Source organism: Lissotriton vulgaris, chromosome 1_1 (assembly GCF_964263255.1).
Source record: "Lissotriton vulgaris chromosome 1_1, aLisVul1.2, whole genome shotgun sequence".
NCBI classification, from domain to species: domain Eukaryota; kingdom Metazoa; phylum Chordata; class Amphibia; order Caudata; family Salamandridae; genus Lissotriton; species Lissotriton vulgaris.
In genome coordinates, this window is record NC_141685.1 from 1,886,550,068 (window position 1) to 1,886,572,410 (window position 22,343).

The 22,343-nt window shown below is 42.7% G+C and overlaps 1 protein-coding gene across 16 annotated transcripts in view; it reads left to right on the plus strand.

Moving 5' to 3' along the window:
- NRCAM (neuronal cell adhesion molecule) overlaps positions 1–22,343 on the plus strand; it is a 967,670-nt gene that overhangs the window by 613,092 nt on the left and 332,235 nt on the right. Inside the window, exon 1 of one of the 16 annotated variants that reach the window (XM_086919438.1) lies at positions 20,942–21,034. The exons of the other annotated variants lie outside the window; for them this stretch is intronic. The gene's annotated coding sequence lies outside the window, so the exon portion shown is untranslated. Of the gene's footprint in view, positions 1–20,941; positions 21,035–22,343 lie in introns of those variants that run through there. 16 annotated transcript variants of the gene reach the window in all.

The following is a 22,343-nucleotide window of genomic DNA, read 5'->3' on the forward strand; positions in this document are numbered from 1 at the left end:
TGCTGTCATAGTGTATTAGTTTTGACTAATGTTCCATGTTTGCCCACAGGTTGGGAGAACCCCATGACGATCTTAGAACAAGGTGTGCCACTGGCTAACTAAGAACTCTGATGTTAGTATTTTGGAATACCAAAATATCATCTTTGTCAGAAGAGTTGATTGGATTGGGCCATCAAGTAAACATTTCAGAGGGGGTTGTGTGGTTATAAACTGCAGAAATCCGACCCAAGCTGGCTTGTTAAACTCTCATAGTGCTCAACATGCTAACTGGAATCTTCAGAATAAGTGCATTACAAACTAGCCACTCGCCTACTTTTATCAACATTATTCTGGTACATGGGTCGTCAGGAATGGTTTTCTCTCCCAGTATCCTGAACCTCCTTCCTGCCCTTGTATCTCTACACTCAACAGATTCTATCATCTAATGGGTCTAGAGGATATTGACTGACTGCCCAACAGTTGTGCCACCTGTAGAAACCCTCTCCTGTAGAAACAGAAAGCACTGCTGCAGTTATCCATAAACCAGACACAACTACCCATATGCAGATTTCCTTTGAGCTCCTGCAGCTGTAGGCATATTGAATATATGGCAAACTTTGATATTGTGATGCTGCTTGAAACATGGTATATGGGGGACATTGTTTGGGATGGTTTTAAGACATTTATTGTACTAGTCTCTCGCTCTGTTGGGGACAGAGCTGCCGTGGCCTGGCTACTATGTTGCAAGTCTCCAAGTTGTTTACGGTAACCTTGATTGCTTGCAACCATCTTGGGATCCAAATACTATAGATTGTTCTTCGAAATAGGTTTAACTCTTTTCTTATTACTTTTTATAATTCTGTGGTGGAATTAGGCTTTTTATGGATAATTTGAACCTCAAAATAAATACAACTAAAACCCATTGTATGGTGTATGGTTCACAGAGCTGTAAAATCAGGCCAATCTCTGTTAAAGGACAAAAACAGCTCGAGGGATTAATGCATTTTCTTACCTAGGAGGTGTCCTTTGACTTCCAAAATTGCTTTTTGCCCTATCTCTCTATTCGCAGTACTTCGCTTTAATCATGCCATTGGACCTTGGTTCGGTGGGTTATCAAAAGCCATCAAGAAACCTATATTGCTCCTACTGGAAATTTGCAACCTGAAATGCATACCTGTGTTAACATATGGGGCTGGTGTAGAGAAGAAACTTTTCTGCAGGCACCTGCTAGGACTAGGCCCAAGCAGTCCTCATCACTTTCTGTAAGAGGAGTTTGGCATCGCCTACATTAATGATTATGTGGGGCGAGCTCCACTCTTCCTCTGGATATCATTATGGAACAACCAGAAAGCAACATTAATCACAAAGTTGCAACTGATTGTCTTGCATGCGACTTTGGTCTGTGAAGCCTGTGGCTGGACAATGTAAAGAAAACAGCGGAAGCTCTATGAAGGCCGGATTTATTCACTTCATCTCTTAACATTTTAAGTGTAGAGGCCGGCAAGGTGAAGGAACTCTATTTGAGGTGAGTAGCTGCCAACAGAGAGGCTAGGGTGCTAACGAAGAGAATCCCGAGTGATCTCTTCACTCTTCAAACTGTCATGGATGCCAAACCGTAGCTCTCCTACGTGAATAATGTTTGGAAAAGAGTACTCTTGACTAAATATCGTATGCAGACTACTAGATGATTCCTATTTCCCTATAGGCTAATTTGATTCTGAATCTATTTGCTTTGTCCAATTGATGTATCCTCTCCCCAAACATTGGCTCATTTCTTATTTTTTTGCAAATTTTACCAACCATTTTGGCACAAATGCTTGGTACCAATTTTCAAAACTCAGGGATTTTATCAATATAAGTCTGCTCGTTATTTGGTTCGCATGCTACCTGAAACTCTTGTATGTTATTCTGTTGCAGCATTTCTAAAAAAAATGCATTACACTGTCGTAAATCTATTGGTTTTTAGTCCCTTTTTATGCCTGAGTATATCATTTTTTAAATTCTCTGTTTGATTCATATATAATGATGATGAATTTGCACTAGGTAGACAATTATGTAGGTTGTGAATTTTATTTTTCACGTTTCTATTTTATATTTTTTGTTTATGTGTTGTACTCTAGCACTGTATTTCCCCGGAACACCGTCTTCCTTTCAGCCGCATATGTGGTAGCTTATTTATTCACAAGTGTATGAACATATAGTGTGGCTTTTATTTGACTTTTTTTTGTAATCACCAAATTTCTATGCGTTTAATATTTGTTTGCTCTTTTATGATTGCATGCTTATAATAGACTAAAGATAATCAATCAGTTAATCAATGTGAGACCTAATTTAGGAGTTGTCAGAAAGGAGGCCCCTTATTTGGTGGTGGGAAACGCATTACACAAGAGCTTGTCTGCAGAGGGTCCCGGTCAATATTTTGAAACACCCACCTTGCCTAGGGCAAACCTTCTGATGTATATTTATATTTTTTCTGCTTGAGATAGACACACAAGGCATGATAGTCCCAGACAGGAGAAATATTCAGCAGCGTCCAGAATGGATCAGAGGTAGTGGACGTGGGCGGGGGTAGAGGGGTGACGATGCGGGGACACAGGTCTTAAGAAAATTTAAATTAAAAACGTTTATTTTTTTCAAAAACCAGAACGCTCGGTATTTAGAAATTAATATGCAATACGGTATTAAGTATGGGGCCTGATGATGCCCGTAGTTAATTGTGGTAGTCCATTGAACGGCTGGAAAAAAACAATGCAGAGAACTTTGCATTCAAATTACTAAGGATATACTATCACTATATTATTTCCTACGATAAGACTTCTCTATACACCATTTTGAGCCCTGGTGAAGTTCCAGGAGTGTATGGAACAAAACCCGTTGGCCGGATTTTAACATTAATATTGAACTATATTAATAAAGAAGACAGTCTGAAATTTATATTAGATGTGGACTTTTTCCTGTTGCATCTTCCTATAGGTCATAAAAATAAAAAACGTACCTTCTTGCCGCTTCCTCACCTAGTCTGTCCTCCGCAGTCCTCCTTCGCTGGCCAAAAGAGGAAGCACACCCAGGCTCCCATTCAGCCAATCAGAACGCTGCCTTAGCAGCGTTGTGATTGGTCTGAGAGCCGTGTTTTGGTGCTCAGACACTGACTGGGAGCCTGGGCATGTTCTCCAAGCAGGCTGGAATGCAGCCTGTATGGAGAACATGCGAAGTGCGCAAGACTGTTTGGCCGGCCCGAGAGGGCCAGCCAAGTAGCCATTGTGCACCTAGGAGGGTGCTACCACTCTTCCCCTGCCCTCTCACGCAAAGCTAGCGGAAGTAGGACTAGATAAAATGATAATAACACGAGTTAATATAATTTTATTTTCCATTTATTTCACTGTTAAAAACCAATGGGGTGATGCTCCTCCGCCTTAGCAGAGGAGCCGCAGCTGGAAATATTTTGTGGACCCCGCGTGTAACAGTTTAATACTTGTGAATCCCCATGCAAGAATCCCTGAAGAATGAACGGTGGGCAGTTGCGTGTCTTATGTTCACCCTATGCAAGACAGGCACGCTATGAATGTATAAATATGTGAAAGTCACACTTCAAACATGTAACTACGCAACTTACATCACAGGCACAATATAGATTACCCTCTGTTCTTAAAAAATGAAAGCTTAGTAATATATAAAGTGATCTCAAGGGCCTCCAAAGGTTATTTCCTATGGTTAACATATTGAGCTTTTCTCCCAGAAGTACTCCTTAGGTGAATGGTAACATGCAGAAAATAGCAATGTCTGTCTATGCAAGGGGAGGATGCAAGTGCTGTATATGTGTTCACGTGCATGTGTATGTGTGTAAATGTCTGACACCATACTTGACATTCATATTTACACACTTACTGTGACACAGGGTAGGTAATAATATGTTTCACTCTCAATTATCATATCATCAGCTGTTGGTGTGTCTAGTTTATTTTTTGTATTTCAGTTCATCATTTGGAGATGTATAACATTTCTACATTGTACATAATATGTCTCCTGAGATCAAAATATGCCTTAATATTAGAGTACAACACTAATATTAACCTTCTGAATGAAATATAATAAAGATAACAAGGCTGTACACGGAGTCAGCTATTTGGTCCTTTCTTGAGACGTATAGAGAAGTGAGAACGGAGAGGATGAGGGATTTGAACAAAGAAGAAAGGGAAGGTAGAAGGGATCATATATTGCTCTGGACCTTAACTATCCAGTAATAGGAAAACTAGGATTGACATAGATAATAACTATCAGGTGTGTAGTATACAGTTAACATATTTAGAATCAGAAATCATACATCCTCAGAAACATTACACATCAAGCATCCTTTGATCCACATCAACTTCATTACTTTGTTTTACATACTTCGAACTCTGGCACTGTCCCGTATTGTGCCTATTATGACCCCTTTCTCTTTCTTGTGTTCACCTCTTTTATGTTGGGGAAGCTCTCTAGCAAATGTTATGTCTAGGAATCAAATGATCAGATGACAAGTAGAAATCTTGAGGTGTTTTCCAGTATCAGCTGCTCCTGTGAATCAGTAGTAAGGTGGGGAGGGAAAAGGGGGGAATAAAAATTACTCATTTGCCGGCCATCCAACTGTCCATCCACCTCGCTTCCATTCTCTCCGCCCTCTTCCTGGCTTCTGTTTAAACAGAAAGCAGGAATCAAAATAGACTTCTCTAAGCCTACTTCACTGCAATGCCTCGGCATGTTCTCCACCCAGTCTGTAATGCAGCCTGGGTGGCGAACATGCAAAGCGCGCATGCGCACTTAGGAGGGTGCCACCACTCCTCCCCTGCGCAGCCTAGCCCCACCCCACAAAAATGCCCTAGCACAAAAGAATAAAAGGATAATAACATCACGATATTATCTTCTTATTTTTCCTTTTTTGCCGTGCTGAAAGGCAGTGGGGCAAGACTCCTCCGCCTTAGCAGAGGAGCTGCCGCTGGTGTTTTCGCAGTGTGAGTCAAAACTTCTTTGACAAGGTGCTTCAGTAATAGTCATGCAACTAGTTTATTGGTTTCATATCTACTTATAATGGTTTCATATTGGTTTTACACAGTTCTTGTCTTGATGCCTCTTCAGGTATCCTAAGTTTCCAGTGGCCTCTGATTAGATATATTCAGTGTTTCATCCTTCTTTTACTCAAAATTCCTCTTAAAGTTGGGTATATACCATGCCTCGCCTATATGTAGGGGATGTATCCATCCCATCAGTCATATTCCTCAGCATTAAGAAATGATGGCCATATTACCACAAATATAGACACCTGTCCTGTAGGCTGTATATGATATGGTCATAGGAGTTCATCTTGTAAATTTCAGTCAGAATTTTCTACGAAGGTAGTGGCATAGGAGAGTGCCAATGTCTCGATATACATATTTTGGCTGTGGCCAAAGCTGTTGATATTCTTCTGTAGTGGGAGGTAATACTTGGTATGGCGCGTGTATGCACCAATTCCAATCTGTCGAAGGGTGTGATAGAATTGTCTGAGGAGTCATTGAGGATATTCCATATTGATGACTAGCAATGATGCAGCTTCAACATTTCCAAAGGATGTGTACCATGTCACATTCAAACTGCTGGCATCTCCAACCTTTTGAATCTCGTCACAGCTTACACCTTTGCTTGTCTTGATGGAGTTTCTTATAATATTTTGCAAATGTGGATTCCATTGATTGAAAGAGGAGCACCACCCCACCTCTCTCATTGTATTCAGGGGTAAGGCTACCACTGCCTAAGTTGGAGTGCCAACTCATTTTTTTTCCTCTTGTTCATCATGGAAGGCTTTTAGGTGGTATAGCATGTATTCTTCCTTTTAGGCATACAAAGCTTTAAGCGATAATTTGGCCCTTTCTAGTTGTTATTTACTTCTATAGTAAGATGACCTTGTGTAGGCCTGGCTCAGTATTTTGATCTATCTCTCTAGTTCTGTTTCCTTCACCCTTTTCTGTTTATTGGAGGTTGGCGAGTCTTTCATTATTTGTCCACTTAATTTTGCTTTCTGGCTGCCCAAAGGACTGCCCAACGGAACTCACTGACCCCGTTTTCCTATAAGTAGGTTTTGGTGTGTGATATTTTGAGAAAATGCCCCTTTTTGCAAGGTCACCCCCATTTCTTCACTGCATTGTATTGCTGGTTTTTAGACTGTGCACACTGGGACACTGCTGTCCAGTGCATGTGCTCTGATCCCTAAAACATGTTAACATTGGCTAATCCCTAATCAGCTTATTTAACTTTTGTATAAGGCCATAGTACAGGGAGCAGAAAATAGACCTATGGCATAGAAAATTAAATGCAGCTTGTGGACTCCAGCACTTAATGTACCATCCACTAGTGTGATGAGAAAAATATGGCTTCAGTCCCATCATTGTAGCCTAATTGCTGCAGTTTAAACCTGCAGTTGGACATATCGAAGTAATCCTTTTGACAGGAGAAAACATTTCTTTTAAACATTAATAGGTTACTACTTTGTAGGTATTATAGCCCACAAGGCAGGTTGCACAGTATTTAAGAGAGGGGCATGTAGATATTTAGTGTTACCATGTCCCTGCAGTGACAGGTCCCCAAAAGCTATTTTCATTTTGAAAGGTTCTCACTGTCCTATAAGGAAAACAAGACTACTGAATAAAATATGAATTCTGTATCTCAGATTTGGGGCCAACTAGAAAAATAAGTCAACTAATTTTAATATTTATTAAAAGTTCAATTCAATGGTGATCACTGGATTTGTAATATGTATTTTGTAAAAAGAAGTTTAGAAAGTTACCTTTTCCCTGCCCAAAGCTCTTGAAGGCTAATATACAGGAGCAATCCAGTAGTTCTCAATAAAGTGCTTGACCTTAATAAGGTCCGAAAAACTGCTCCCAGAACAAGGACAATAGCATGAGAGTGGAGAGGTGTTTTTCTTCCCCTGGCACAAAGTTGGTGTGAGTCCCAGGAACCTAATTAACTTCAAAGAAGTTTGCCTTATCACAAGTAAATGTTAGGTAACACCTGGAGAGGCCCAACATTTCTACCCTAGTCTACCTGTTATCAAACTCAGTGTGAGGAAAGCTACTCCCAGAAACAATTTAGAATTACACAGAGGAGGGATGCTCATTAGCTGGACCATATCTCTGGATGGGCTCACAGGCTGTACGCAAGCGTAGAAGAGTTTCTCCACCGTAGATTTTAGGGAAAAGGCACACTGTGGGATTGGTTGCAGTAGGGCAAGCAAACTGCTGCAGCAATGGGTATGATTGTTCCTGGCAACTTTTACTGCATTGGTTAGGGAAGAGCAAGAAGTCACCCCTACCCACTAGCGGGTGCCAGATATAAATGTAGTACCCTAAGTCACCACCTTCCGAACCTTTCCTGGACCTTTGGAAGAACATAAGGTGTTGTGTGAGCTGACTTGAAGGGACCTGCTCCCACTTTTACCCAGGACACAAAGTCAGACTCCAAGTGTCAGTTGACTTACCTCCTGTGTGCTACAGGGGCCCAGCAAGCTATAAGAGGCCTTATTCATGAAGTGCCCAGCTAACCAGTATCGACTGGACCCTGAAGTTGGTCTCTGCCTGACACTTTGGGAGTCTCTAAGTGCCTAGCCGGAGGCCTGGTGGCCTTAGAAGTGAACTCATGTGGTTGGTTGGGTGCAGGAAGAGAGTTTGGAAACTTTTGAAAACGTATCTGACCAGTAGGTCCCACAGCATTGGACTGGACTTCAGCATCATCGGACTCAGATATTTCTACACCTTTGAAAAGCGAATTCATTCCATTCTGCATTGGGATTTAGAAAGGTTTCAGCTGGAAATCTCCAGAGCGCCAGCGGGACCAAGTTGTTTCAGGTATCCAGCCTTCATTTCTATAGTGATGGCTACAGTTTCAGTGATGACCCAAATGGAAAGGATATTTCTTTTCAAAAAGAGACAAAGACCAGTTCTGCACTGGGACTTAGACGTAATTGCAATGTTTTTCTCCCAGAAAGTTACAAACTTCCATTCTAATGTGGGACTTAGGAATTTTATTGACTCCCAGACTTTAAACTGGGATATCCACTTGGTATATCAAATCTGGACTGCATTGCAGTTGGCCTCAGTCTGCAGGGACCATTGATTTAACATCATGCACTTTATTTTTCTTACCGTTTTTTCCACTTCCATTTTTTTTAAACCATATCTCTAGCTCTCTTTGTTGGATTATTGTCATTTTGGTGTCATTTTGCTTACTAAATCTTTCTTTAGTTTTGGGAATTGAAGTGGTATTGTTTTGATACTTCTAAATGTTTTACATGTTCTCTTAAAGTTGAGCCTGTCTGCTTGGTGACATAGCTACCAGGGGTGGGTTCAGGTTTAAGTTACTGAAACCTTTGACTGGACCCAGCAGATTAGCGATTGTAATGCTTGTGGTAGACTACCATCCACCCCAATTAATAATTCACTCTATTAGAAATCTCAGTAGGGTTAGCTTTCCACAAGGAGTATATATCTGGAGATGGTCATTCTCTAAAAAAATTTAAGTGCAATTTTGAGGCAACATTCAAGCAACAGTTGGATGGGTGTTCATTCTGTGAAAGAGCTTCCATTATGCCACATTTAGCTTTGAGAGGGACTAGTCTATGGGCTATGAGAAAATAATATGTTCTCAATTGCATATTGTGTGTGCTTCATAAGAATGTGTACCCTTTTTCAGTCTGGTGCCAGGGACACCAGATGTCTAAGAGTCTTTGGTTTTTCTGTGTGTAGGAAATCTAGTTACTGGTTGAGAGAAGGGGTGAAATCCTACTCCAGCAGCAACCCCAATCTCTGTCAGGGTGAAACACAAGCAATCCCCAAATTAACTTGTGTTTACCCCTCTGGTAGCTTGCCACAAAAGCAGTCAGGCTTAACTTAGAGGCAGTGTGGAAAGTATTTATACATCATTTCAAACAGTAATAAACTGAAAACTCAACACAGAAGTATAATCCCACACCATTTTCGAAAAATAGAGTAAAAGTAAGTACATCATTTGAGACAAAATTACTAAAATCCAATCAGTAGAACCAAAGATATAGAATTTGGAAGTTATAAGTAAAAATAGTGCCTTTAAGTACAATGCGCCAACTGCGGTTATTTAGGCGTGCCCCACTGGAATAAAGTCAAGGTTCAGGCAGACCGCTAGGGAGTGTGTGCCAGCTACAGGAACCAAGTTAAGCCAGCTGAACAAAAGTACCCTAAATCCTGGTTGAAGACCATCAAGGATGTGTTCTGCAGCAGAGGTGATGTGTAGTCTTTGTGCGGAGATGCATTGCACAGCCATGGTTCTGAGGAGCTGCGGTGGTGATGTGAGGTCCATTCAGTGAGATGTGTCATGCAGCCACAGTTCAGAGGAGCTGCCATGGTGATGCAATGTCCTGCATGGAGATGCATTTCACAGCAGTGTTTCTGAGAGGCTGCTGGCAACAATGTGAGGTCCTGCATCGGGGATGCTTCATGCAGCGGTTCCGATGCAGAGCCTTGCAAGGCAATGCGTCAGTTCTGCTGGGACCACAGATGGGCTAGCAGAGCACCTTTAGGCCATATCCATTGGTCCAGTAATGGGGTGGCACCACTTGAAGGGACGACTTACAGCTGACAGAGTGCAGTTGCTGGGTTCAAAGTTATTGGAGCCTGTTTTGTCCTGGAGGCCCTAATCAGAATGGCAGCCAGATGGCCCGGAGAGTCCCTTGGGCTCAAGGTGCAGGTACAGTCCTTCTCTCAGGCAGTGGGTTGGCACAGTAGCAGTCTGTAGGACGTGGCCTTTTTGGCTAAAGTTCTCTAAACGTTTTGCTTTCGCCCTAGACGGTTTTCCTGACATAGAGTTGCCAATTTAGATGCTTTGGGTACTTTGCCACTGCTGATCAGTGTCAAAGTACAAGTGTTCCCTATGTAAAGTGTAATGATAATTGATTGGACATGATTGTTATGTTTGCCTTACTAGTAAATTCCCTAGTGATGTGCACTGTGTATGCCAGGGCTAATAATGCAAAGAAACGCGGAGAAGGGAACTCAGGCCTGCAGTGTAGGCCCTGCACGCAGTTTGCTAAGTTAGCATGTTGTCCTGACAAGTGTAACCACTTGTCAGGCCTTACTTTCCCTTTTTCATACATATTGGGTACCCCTGGGCTGGGTGTAGTGTAAGTAAAAGGCAGGACATATACTAAGGTGTGTGTTATGTCCTGACAGTGAAAAACACACCATTTCGTTTTTCACTGCTAAAAGGTCATTCTGCCCATGGGACAGAATGGAGAGGCTGGGTATTGTGTTTTGGTAGCCTAGTTTCCTGTAGGTTTATAATGGAGAGGTGAAGTTTAGGTTGTATGAACTCAGAGTGTCATAACACATCATCTTTCTATGAAAGTGGTTTTGTCACTGTGTGTTCAAAAACTACTCTTTTAGAAAGTGGGTGAGTTTTGTGTTTTAAGCATTTCTGTGTGTCTCTGCTGAATGTAGATTGACTGTCTGGATCTGAGAGATGAGAGGAGCTGGGAGAGGTTTTGACCCAGGGAGGGGTTGAGATGGCACCAGGCTGCTCTCCATCTGGATAGTAGGGGGAGGAAAAGCCCAGGAGGTGAAAAGGCCTGGGCTGGTGCTATAAACCAATTGGCCCATCTCCTGCAGAGTCATTAAGGATCCAGACCCCCAGTATCAAAGGAAGAAAGGTGACACTGGGAGGGAGACACCCAGAACTGATTTAGGGAAGGGTCAGGGACCCCTGAGCACAACAAACTTCAAAGACATTAAGGGCTATAACTATGAGAGCTGAAACCCCTGAACGTGGGAATGAAACAGAATGGCTTGGACCCATTTAGTGGTCAAGAGGAACCTCTGCCAAGGAAGGAGCAACTGAAGAGACTGCTGGGGAAAGACCAACCCTTGCTTCGTGATTTTGGGCTGGTCTGCAGTTTGCAATTCTAACCAAGGAAGAGGCTGTTGGCTCCCTGTTTGGAAACACAGGAACATAAAAGTTTCCGAAGAGGTTTGAAGCGACGTGGTGGGCGCGTTTTGTGGCAGCTTGAGACCCTTGGAAGGTGTGCCCTGTGATCTTGGACACATGAAGGAGGAGTGAGACTTGGATGCGCTTGGTGCGTGTCATGGTGCACAGGAAGCACAGGTGAAGAGCACCTGACCAACTTGGACATCGCAGATGAAGTGAGTCTCAAATGCACTGGGTGTGTGTCGTGGTGCACTGCAGGCATTAGTGAAGAGCGCCTGGTCAGCGTGTGCACCAAAGCTGAAGTGAGACTCAGACTCGTAGTGTGTGTGTGTTGTGGTGCACCACAGGTGCTGGTGATGAGCACCTGGTGGGCGTGTACACCGGAGGTGGAGTGAGTCTCGGACATGCAGGGTGCGTGTCCTGATGCATGGGAGGCATTGGTGAGGAGCGCCTGTCCAACGTGTGCATCGGGAGTGGAGTGAGTCTCGGACACGCACGGTGCGTGTCTGGGTGCATCGAAGGTGTTGGTGAAGAGCGCCTGGTCATCGAGTGCACCGGAGGAGAAGTGAGGCTCGGACACGGTGATGCAGCCAAAGGCATTGGTGAAGAGCGCCTGGATATCGGGGCACCGGAGTAAGTCTCAGTGAAGCAGTGTGCGTGCTTTGGTGCAACCTGGGACTGTTGAGGTAAACGGCTGATCATCGTGTGCACCGGAAGAAAGTGAGTCTCTGCAGAAAGGTGTGCGTGTCTTAGTGCCAAGGGAGACCACAGGAAGGAGTGCCTTGTGAGCGTGCACTCGGAGTCAACTTAGAGTCCCATCAGCGCTGTGTGTGGCTTCGTGCCAGAAGAGACCCGGAGGGTGCCGTGGTGAACGTGCACCTGGAGTAAAAGTAATCTCAGGGGTGTGGGGTACGTGTGCCCTGCAGCCGCCTAAGTCCTTTCTAACAGATGCGGCCAGGACCGGCACACCCAGAGGAGCTGAGCTGCCAGGCCGAGCCGCTGTAACCCGTTGAGAGAGTTCTGCACGGAAGGAGGAGAAGAGAGTGAGGTCAGGTCCCCAGGTAACATGGATTAATACCTGGGCGGGGTGCAGGCTCGGAGGGACACTCTCTCAGCATCTCAATCCTTCCGACGATGTGAGCCTTTGCTTCGGCTCCGAGTGGGGCCTCTACTGACGAAAGGAGTCGAATTACAGGGGCCAGAGTAAGAAGCTGTACTCTGTGTCATTGTTGAACTGTGTGGGGGGCAACTGTTATCGAAGAGGCTGATTGTCGTAATACACATTGCCAATATTGCTGCTAACAAACTGCCGGACTGTCTTATGACACCTGACATTATTATTGCATAACGAAGTACACAATTGTAGTGCTACGCATTGCATTATTTCTTCCTTGCCAAGTACAGGATTGTCGCGTCCTGCATTGCATTATTTCTTCCTTGCGAAGTATGTGATTGGGGTGTGATGCATTGCATTATTCTTTCATTGTGCAGTACATGAATGTAGCAGTACGCATTACATTATTTCTCCCATTGCAGGTACCGGGGTGTATCGTTAACCATGGTATTAATATTCCTCCTTTGCCCAGCACAAGATTGTATCGTTACGCAGTGCACTATTTTTGTCCATTGCGACCAGCGTAGCATTTTAAAGGCGGTGGTTGGGATTTAAACCTACCAGCCAGCTGGAACGAATATTACCTTTATTCTATGTTGACTTATGTATCGTGTGGTCAGATCGTATATCTTTTTGATAAAGCTTATACTCGTTTTTATCAAATTCATGTGGAGTCCATTTGTGGTGTCACCAGGGGGTTGCTGTGGGTGTGGTTGCACATACAGAACACTTGTGCCTTGGAGATAGGCCTGGCTGCTCATGCCAAGCAACTAAGGGGGTGTACAGGGCTATCTCAAACAGTGTCCTTACTTGGCCTAACGTTGAGTGGGGAGCCCTTGGTCTCACACTCGGTGACAGTAGTGCAGGACTTGGACTCAGGCTTCCAACACAGTCCTTCTTGCAGAGCCGCACAGCAGTTCTTCTGAGTCTTCCTTAGTTCTAGAAGTGCACTGAAGGGTTGGGTCTGAGGGTCCAGTATTTATACCGGTGCCCAATTTGAAATAGGCGAGGGTTCTGAAGGTTTCCACCTCCAGAGGTGTTTGGAATTTTCTGGCTCCTTGCCCCAGATTGTCTGGGATCACAATAGACTAATGCAAAAACCTTTGTGAATGTGCTCAGTCAGAGCTATCTGGTGTGCAATTGTGGTAGATGACAGCTCCCCCCCCCCCCTCTTCAGGTCGGAGATGGCCCATCCTGACAGCATGTACGCTTCTTTGTCTCACTGTTTGGGAGCAATACATAAAGACCAACTGTCAGCTACTACTAGTCATGCGACCCAGGATACAGACAGCAGACAACAAATGATTGGGGCAAAGAAAATGCCAAAAGTGACACATTTCAGGATTGTGACTTAAAAACCCAACTTTACCATTAAAGAGGGTTTTAAATTACAATTTTATAGACACCAAACTCGATATTCCTAACTGCTCCTAATTTGAAAGTTAGCACTTCATAAATATAACAAGTTAACCCAATGTTATCCTATGGGAGAGTCAGGCCTTGCAGTAGTGAAAAAGTAGTTTAAGAATATTTTATTAGCAAGGCATGTAAAACTTAAAAGTACAAGTCCAATTTTTTACATACAGTGTACCGTACCCTGTGACTGTTCAGGGCCTACCCTAGAGATTACTTATATGTATTAAAAAGGAAGGGTTAGGCATGGCAAAAAGATTATTTTGCCATGTGTTAATGCCAGATTGAAAGTAAAAGCTTAACCATCAAGCTAAAAACATACGGGCTAAATTGCTAATCAGAATGTTAATGGAAAGGCTTAGGTTCCTAGGAACATATAGTAAATTAAGTAATTCTTCCATGATTGCAGGTATCAAATTTGAATAGGGTCAACAGAGTCATCCATAGATACTGTCTTTTGCGTCGTATCACACGTCATCTCTGTCTCTGCTTTTGTTAATTAAATTAGTGTGTCTATTGGTGGAGGTTATTGAGAATCCTAATCTCAAATCACAAATGTATTTAGATAATAAACTGATTTACATACAACAAAGACAACATTACTGACTGCCTTAATCACAGTTAGGAACTCTTCCTCTGTCTAATCTACATACTGCACAAAGCTGATCAGACTTGATGATGGGTCGTTTGGATTTCCTCAACATAATGTACACTGAAGTCCTTTAAAAAAGTCTTTAAAGACTTTTGTGGGTTCAGAACCAGACTTGCAGATGAGCTAAAATGTTCAGAGACTGGAACATATTAAACTGGCCCAAAAAGCACTACAGGTGTTTCCAGTGGAGGTGAAGCTTAAATTAAGTATCGTATGCACCATTTAGGAGGCATATTCCTAGCTGCACACAGTGCAGGCATAGCAAGAATTTCTCACACTACCATATATAAAAAGGTAAACAATTGAAACATGGAGGTTAAAAACTGGGATTCAAGGACAAACTCCAAAAAGTCTCCAAAGAACACTGAGTTCTATTCTATTCTAGGCATTTGTATAGTGCATGGCTACCCTAAGGGCCTCCTCCAGCACTGAGACAACAGTTCAGATCCTGGTTCCACCAGAGTTAGACAGACAGTCAAGATTTCAACATCTTCCTGAAACTTTGTTCATTTTCAGTCTTGCGTATCCTAATCGGCAATGAGGGCAAAGGTTTCGCAGCATGATAGGCAAAGAAGTGGCCTTCACTTCTAGCCTTCTGGATTTTTTGGAATTACGATACAAAAGGAGTTTAAAATTTCAAAACCTAAACTTCTGTAGGGGTGGGCATAAATGGAATAATTCTCTCTAGCGTAATTACCACAAAATTACTCCACATAATATGTGATTATGTGAGACGTGTAATCCAACATTTAGTGCTACTTTCCTAGTGCACAATGCACCCTCGCATCCAGAATGGGTCCACGGATGCCTTTAATGCTAAGAAAATAGCACTAAATGCTACAGGCGAACAGCAGTAGCCGGCAGTTGCTCTGTCCTTCTTAGTTCGTTGCACCTGTGCTCCAGCGGTATCATTTTTGCCCCAAAGAACTGTTAATTGCTCAAACTGGCATAATCGCGTATTTCTAGTAATTTTGCTCCGATTACTCCGGCATAATTACAATTTCACCCAAGCCTAGCGTGTTATGCTATGGTGAAAGGGGTGATAAAGTAAGAGGGGTGAGCTAAATCAGAGAGCAGAAGAGGGAGGGAACGGGATGAAGCGATATGGGAGGATAGACAAAGCAGCAAGGACGGCGAAGGGAGGGATAGATAGGCTAAGCACATAAACGTGGCTAGAGAGTGGGAGGGGAAGAGAGATGAGAATGGTCTGTTATAAACGTGCATTTGGACTGCATCTGTGCTGTCCTACCTGCAAGCTAATGACAACTGTACTCAGCACAACGAAAATAAAAGAAAATTCGATGCATGTGGATAAACCACCCCGTGAATTAAAGCAGCCTGATGCCACTAGGACTTGTAATACATGGAGCAAGAACAAGGTTGTACTACCAGCTGAAAAAATATATCACTCTCAAATGCAAAATGTGCTGAAATTGTTGTTTTACATCTACAGTGCGTCTGTGTATGTTATCAATGAATCAACAGCTTCATCTGTGTATGTGATCAATAAGTCAATAGCTTGTGATAATGGAGAAAACCTTATAGGTTTCTAACCCTGGTAGAGATAGTGATGTGTCTCTGCGAAGGTAAACTGTGCCAGGCTGTCCCTGAAAGCAGTGTGACGAGGGACATTGCTCTTGATGCTAACTTACCAGCGGAGTGTCACACATTCCTCGTGCACGAATCTTAAAAGAAGATCGATGATTATAAAACCCCAGGAGCCCGATAGGACGCGCCCGCTCCAGAGCAGCCTCCGAAGCACCTTAGTAAACAGACCCTTACTAACGTGGTATAGCCTACATGAGAACTGATGCGCAGGTAAATGGATTATACAACAACAAGACTATTTTAAAGGGCTGGTTTAAAAAGTTTCTGATATTTGAATCCTTTTGTAAGTGGCTCATGTATAAACCTCAACCCCCTGCGGTCTATTTTTGGAAGGCTTTTATTTTTGCAGTTTTACATGGAGAAAACTCGTAACGCTGTACATGAGCACCAGTTGCATAACAGACAGATACATAATTTTTTTAGGCATGGAGAGATAAAATGATTTGCCCAGAATCACAGGATGTTGAGCCTCCCGCAGAGACTGTGTGCTTGTGGACTGTGTACATGTCATCATCGCATGCCAATTAAAAGTCAGTGCGCTGTACCTATTTTTCCATACCTATCATATTTATCATCGCTGAATCAGATTCATATTTCCATTCATTGCTGGACTGTACATGTCGTAGCGAGCATTAAAAGTCAGTTTCCCATCACCGACAGGCCAAAAAAAAAGTCAGTGCTCTGTTATAGCATGCGATGCAAAGGATCCTGCGATGTAAAAGTTGTGTTGCGATGGCACTGCGTAGCAATGCCATCGTTGTGATGGGTGTTCACCTTAAAAACACGCCCATTGTCACACTGTCAATTTTTGTCTGCTTTATGAGGAAGACCTTGTCCTGAATGTTGACACTGAAATGCAGAAAACATACTCTGTACACTTGGCTGCTAGTTTTGGTAAAGGAACACTTGTTTTGCTGAAATAATGTTAGCTTGTTTGGAATTCACCTACTCCTGGGAATTTATAATATCAAGTCAGCAAAGCATCTCGGCTATCTCTTAATACATTAATGAGTATTGCATTTACCCTGGGGCTTCCATTTAATGACTTGTGAATGTAGATCTATGCCGGCAGATTGTGGTAATTGGCATTTTACAATTGCAGAGCATCTTCATTACAGTAAACTTGAAATGATCTCTCCCTTATGGTTATCATTGAACGAACTCAGGTTTTCTAAATAGAGCTGAAACTGAAAGCATGACGTACCCAATTGTTCTAATTGAATCGAAATTGATGCATTAAGAGGAGGAATAAGTGCATTAAACATTTTCTTTGTCCATGTTTACCACAGTGGATTCAGAGGTAGCTAGCATATTGCTTCCATTTCTCATAATGAGATTTAAAGGCAGGTTATTTTAGGCGAGTACAGGTCCAGGAACATATTCTTGCAATAATGTGTTACAAAGTATAGGTATTTTCATATTGAAGCACCAGCACAAAAAATACGACTCATTTTCAAAGTCGAATTCAAATAGATGTGCCAGCAGTGTCGGTCTTTACATGTTTCACAGTACATGTTAATGCTAGTGTCTTCCTCAGGAGACATGTTTAGTGAACGTTTTATGAAGCCAGGAATTCTAGACCACTCAGCGGAAAAGATGCCTCACTACCTCATTACCTGCAGGATTTTCACAATGCATTACTTAAATCAATATAAGACACTTAAAAAAAAAATTAAAAAAAAAATAAAAAAAAAAATATATATATATATATATATATATATATATATCTAAATTGAACTGGATGTAAAACGCTTTTATTGTTATATTTTACGAACATTACATTTTTTTGAAAATATTTATCAGCATTTTGGATAGTAGTGTGGTTCAGTATGCTAGTGCAGTGTTTAAAAAAAAAATCTATAATTGCATCCTGTTCAGAGGAAAGCAGGGTTGGTGATCTTCCTGTGAAAGCTCTACTACATAGCAAGATATTAAAAATAATAGGTCAGTTATTACATGTTATTATGTAGTATGGAAGAGTAGGTGAAGTAAATCGCCACATAACACAGAGGATCCAAGCACAATCTGATTCAGGTATGTAACCTCAAACGCAATGATACTCCTGACAAGATAATCCATCTTAAATAACCCGGGGCCTATGGCAAAATGTACTCAAGGAGAAACCCTTGGGTGTTCACACCTAATATCAGGAACACTACGGTCTTGTGTCTTTTAGAATGGACTCTTTTCAGAATCCACAGACAGCGGGCAAGGTTGCCAGGCATAAAAGCTGCAATGTATTGAGTTTGCTTATCTTCGTCCAAGTTTCTCAGCAGCACTCCGTAACTCTGGGTTCAAAGAGACATAGCTCAGTTGGTTGGAGCCCATATGGTGTGGAATTGTCTGAAATAGTCACTTAAAACCCTACTGTCCGGAATGAACAAGGAATTCAAAACAAAAAAGTGTGATGTTTTCCATGTGCCAAAGGGCCAGAATCCAATGTCAAGATACTCAAGTCGGGAGTTACTGGGGCTATTGGGCATGCAGTACTCTATGTCTGACCAGACTGGGTTTAGACTATCCATGGGAGATGAGGTAACAGAGCAAACCGGCCTGACATCCAGTGTTCAGTGTTGTGGAATAAATGGTGCAGGAGTTGGGCTAGTACTCAAAAGAATGCTCCAGGAGGAATCAAACCTCGGCAGCATTTATCTGCAACACTAGGGTGGGGACACAACGGGGTCGAGGGCACCTACTAGACCCACTAGTTCAACAGTTAAAATTTGGAAATATAGATTTAGTGTTAGGGTTGAACTGTGCCTTCAAACTCCAATGTCTCCATAATCAAAAGGCCTACGTGAATGATTCATGGAAAGTGGTGAAAATCAAGAGGGTGCTAGCCTGAGTCCAAAAATGACAAGGAAGCGCTCGTTTTCCTCTTGGCAGTGCCAGTGGTGCACAGGTTGGTACTGAAGGACTGCAGACTCACCACATTTGCACTCCTGGAAGAATCTGTGATGTTTTGATGATTTTGACGTCCCTGGGTGAGCCCTGGCTGCGAGATCCCCATGACTTCTACATGTGTTCCTTCATTGCACTGACTCACAGAGTCTGCAGCCCACTGCGTCATGCTGGTGTCATTCTGGTTAAGGGCATAATTCTCTCTACATTGGAAAGTACAGCTTCCTCTTCTTTCACGGAAATGGTGGTAGCACCAAGACTTCATGCTAAGAGGGAAAATAACATAATTAATGATCCTGTTTTTGGCATTTGTCACTATAGAGTGGTGCACAACGCTCCTTCTGGTGATTCATAGAAAACAGTATGAAGTAGGCGTGCTCAGGTAATATCGTAGAGCATCTATGTGGAGCTATAAGTTAAAGTGTATATTTATCGAGGTATCCCTGCCTGCATACATTCCTCATCCACTCTGCCGATAGGGCTTGAGGACAGAAATCATTTATAAGTGCCTTTTTCGATGGATGGGTCTTAACTGGCATGAAGGAAAAATGAGCTGTTTTAGAGTAGTAGATATTCTGAGTGGGATTAAACGAAGATTTTTGTATGTGGCCTGTGTGCTACGGCCATTACCGAATATGCTCCTACTAAGAGCAAGACTCATTTGCAGCCCAATACTATATTAGGAAAGGTGGGAAGGGCAGCATGGAGAGCGTAGTCCATGGGTATGTATGGCAGATGTTCTGCTCCAAAAACCTTGCTGAGTTCTCCATCACTTTTTGACTGTATCCATGCATTTGACTAGTCTGTGCAGCACTCCCTTGGTACGCAAATACCATATACATACATACATACAACCATATATCTATATAAAGCAGTAACCTTTCCCTTAAATGAAGCTCTGACTGTAATCTACCTTCTAGTGAGTAATTTGACACCGTTTATTTCATGACATTTTCCAGACCTTAGTTTTATATCATTGAATCTCAAAAGAAGGGATTCCGCATTCACAATTTGCAAGCAACATCTTCTGCCTCTTCCTTGAATGTGGTTTGAAAACAAACGTAGTATAAGTTAATGGGGAAATGTGGCTTTGAACGTGAGCAGTATTTCAATTCTGCTGCTTAAAACGCTAAATAATTTACAGCATTAAAAAGAGATAAACCTTCCAGGCTGAATATATTAAATGTACATGGTAATACATTCTCTGTCATCATGTACTGGGCTTCGGTTATCTTCATTGCAGTTGGTAGGCCACGCTGCTGTTGGGGGCATACGCAGAGCAGCAGACATGGCATATGCCAGTAGTGCTGAGGTGAAGCTTGTTGCTCCCCAATGTGATGCTGGGATTTGAACCCTGAGTGAATTCCAATAAAGCTTGGTCCAGTGTCCTCCCATAGGAAAGGATCTTACAGAATGCTGCATCTAGTCTCAAGCAGGAACACACTTTCCACTCCCACCTCCAGGGAGAGCGTGGGGGGTTACTTTGTGACAGATATGTTAGTAATATTAGGATTGTTTAAAAAGACCCATTTCTACTGGCTATTCTGATCTGGTAGGAAGGTGCAGCTATGCATTGAAATGTACAAACCTTGCAAGGACCATGCCTTTTGGATGTAGCACCTTTTGGTGTTACAGGAGGGTGGGGCCCGCTGACTTTAGCAGGTCCTTCTCACCAAGCCCAGGTGCATCAGAGAGACCAATGTATAGCTACTCACCGGGCTATGCCCCCTACTTTTGTGTGCTTGGAGGGCTGGACTGACAATGTGATTGTACCATCTCTGCTTCCTGCCCACACCTCCAACTCGCCATAGGGCCAGATTGTGATTGGACAATAGGGCAATGCATTAGGGAGTCACATTGTGTCCACCAGAAATGAGTGCTGCATTGTATTCTCATGCAATTTAAATATTTATGGAACTTTTATCACACATGGGTCTCCAGAAACGATAACCTTAATGAATAATGTTGTTTATAAGTAGAATGTTTAGTCGTTAGGAGTGTTCTCGATTACAGTGCCCAATATTATTTTGCAACATTGCTTTCCAAGGAAACCTATCTAAGCACAATGACAGTGGCCAGAATCTCAGAGCCGAGGCTGTGCTGTTGATGATGCTCAGCGATAGAAGTTTCTGCCTTCCTCCAACAGAACGTCGGGCTGAGATCCGATCGATCACGCTGTCTGCTGATGGGCCCGCGCCAGAGTAATTAGCCTGGCAGAATACACGCAGTCACATAAGCACTTTTGTTTAGAGGCTGGGAGAGTGGCTTACATTGCATTGTGCAGGGAGCATTGTCAGTTCGCACTGAGTGATGCGCAACAAAGGCAGAAATGCTGCTCTCAGCACAGTAGATGAAAGCGGCTCCCCTCGTCCAAAAAGGATTTCTCCACCGCGCTACATAATGAGGTAAGCTCCATGTTGACATTCTGTCAAAATGATGCCTTGCGTTTTTTGTATAACTATTTCCATGCATTGCTTGTTAGATCAAAACAGGCAGAGGTGTTTATAAAGGAGCAGGGATTGCTCCAGGTTTATACATTTCATTTTTTTCTATTAGACAAAGATGTGGTACGAATACAGTAGTGGTTTTGTGCATAGAGAATGTATGCGTTGCATAGGAGTAGGGATTATTGGATTCTTGTATCCAATGATCAGAACAAATCACATCTGTCTCGACTGGATCCCTTGTTCATCATTCTATGTATCTCTCAGTGCCTCTCGCCACCGCCTCCACGCTCTCTTTCTCCATGGCGTTCTCATTCTGTCTGTCATTCTGTCTGTTTATGCCAAAATAAAGCCATGTTTGACGCAAGCCCACTGGATGCTCGCGCGCTGGTCTGCCTTCTGTACAGCGTGCGGTTCTGCAGTTTTCGGGTTGACTGACACCAGCAGACCTCCCTGCCACGCTCTTGCAGTTCGAAGGGTCTGCCACCGTGAACGCAAGCAGTTCATTAACCCTGTGTGCTTTCTCGCCAGTGCATTCATTCTCAATGCGATGTCACCTCGGCACCAATGCACGGAGCTGTTTAAGACTCTATTGTACTGTTTCACCACTGCACGAACTTACTCACTTCTCTTTGCTGTGTCTAATCCATCAAAGAATGTATTCTGCACAATGCTCAACGGAGCTGTCTCACAGGTCAATTACTACACACCACTACTTTTCCAGTGCACTTAAATCGCTGTATGTCTCAACAGTCTATAGTACCAGCGTCATATTTCAACCATTCACTTATCCGCGTATATATTAAATCATAGTGAAAACGTGTGAATGCATTAATTTCCTGGACTATCCTGCAGTCCATTACCACGCTGATCGTTGTTACCAACGTGTACTGTGTACGGTCCATTTACTCAATGCACTTTTATTAGTGCATGAATCTAATGAATTCTCTCACCAATAAATGTGTCCAATGAACGCTTGTTTTTTTCAGCATTACATTCACAAGTTCATTGGTGGACTAAGCTACAAGTGCATTGACAGACTGAGCTATCATTTCCCTCTCATCTTTGCCTCGTTTTAGGTGAAGTGTACTTTTAAGTATATATGAGTGTACATATTTCTACATGGGTCTTATGTGTCCTGCCTTTTCATCCAATTCTTCCCTCCAAAATAAGTTTCAGGGAAAGAATATACTGGTTAAGATTATCAAATCACATATCTAAAAAATTGGTACAGATTTGCAAATTGGGACATTTTTGAATTTGTAAAGAC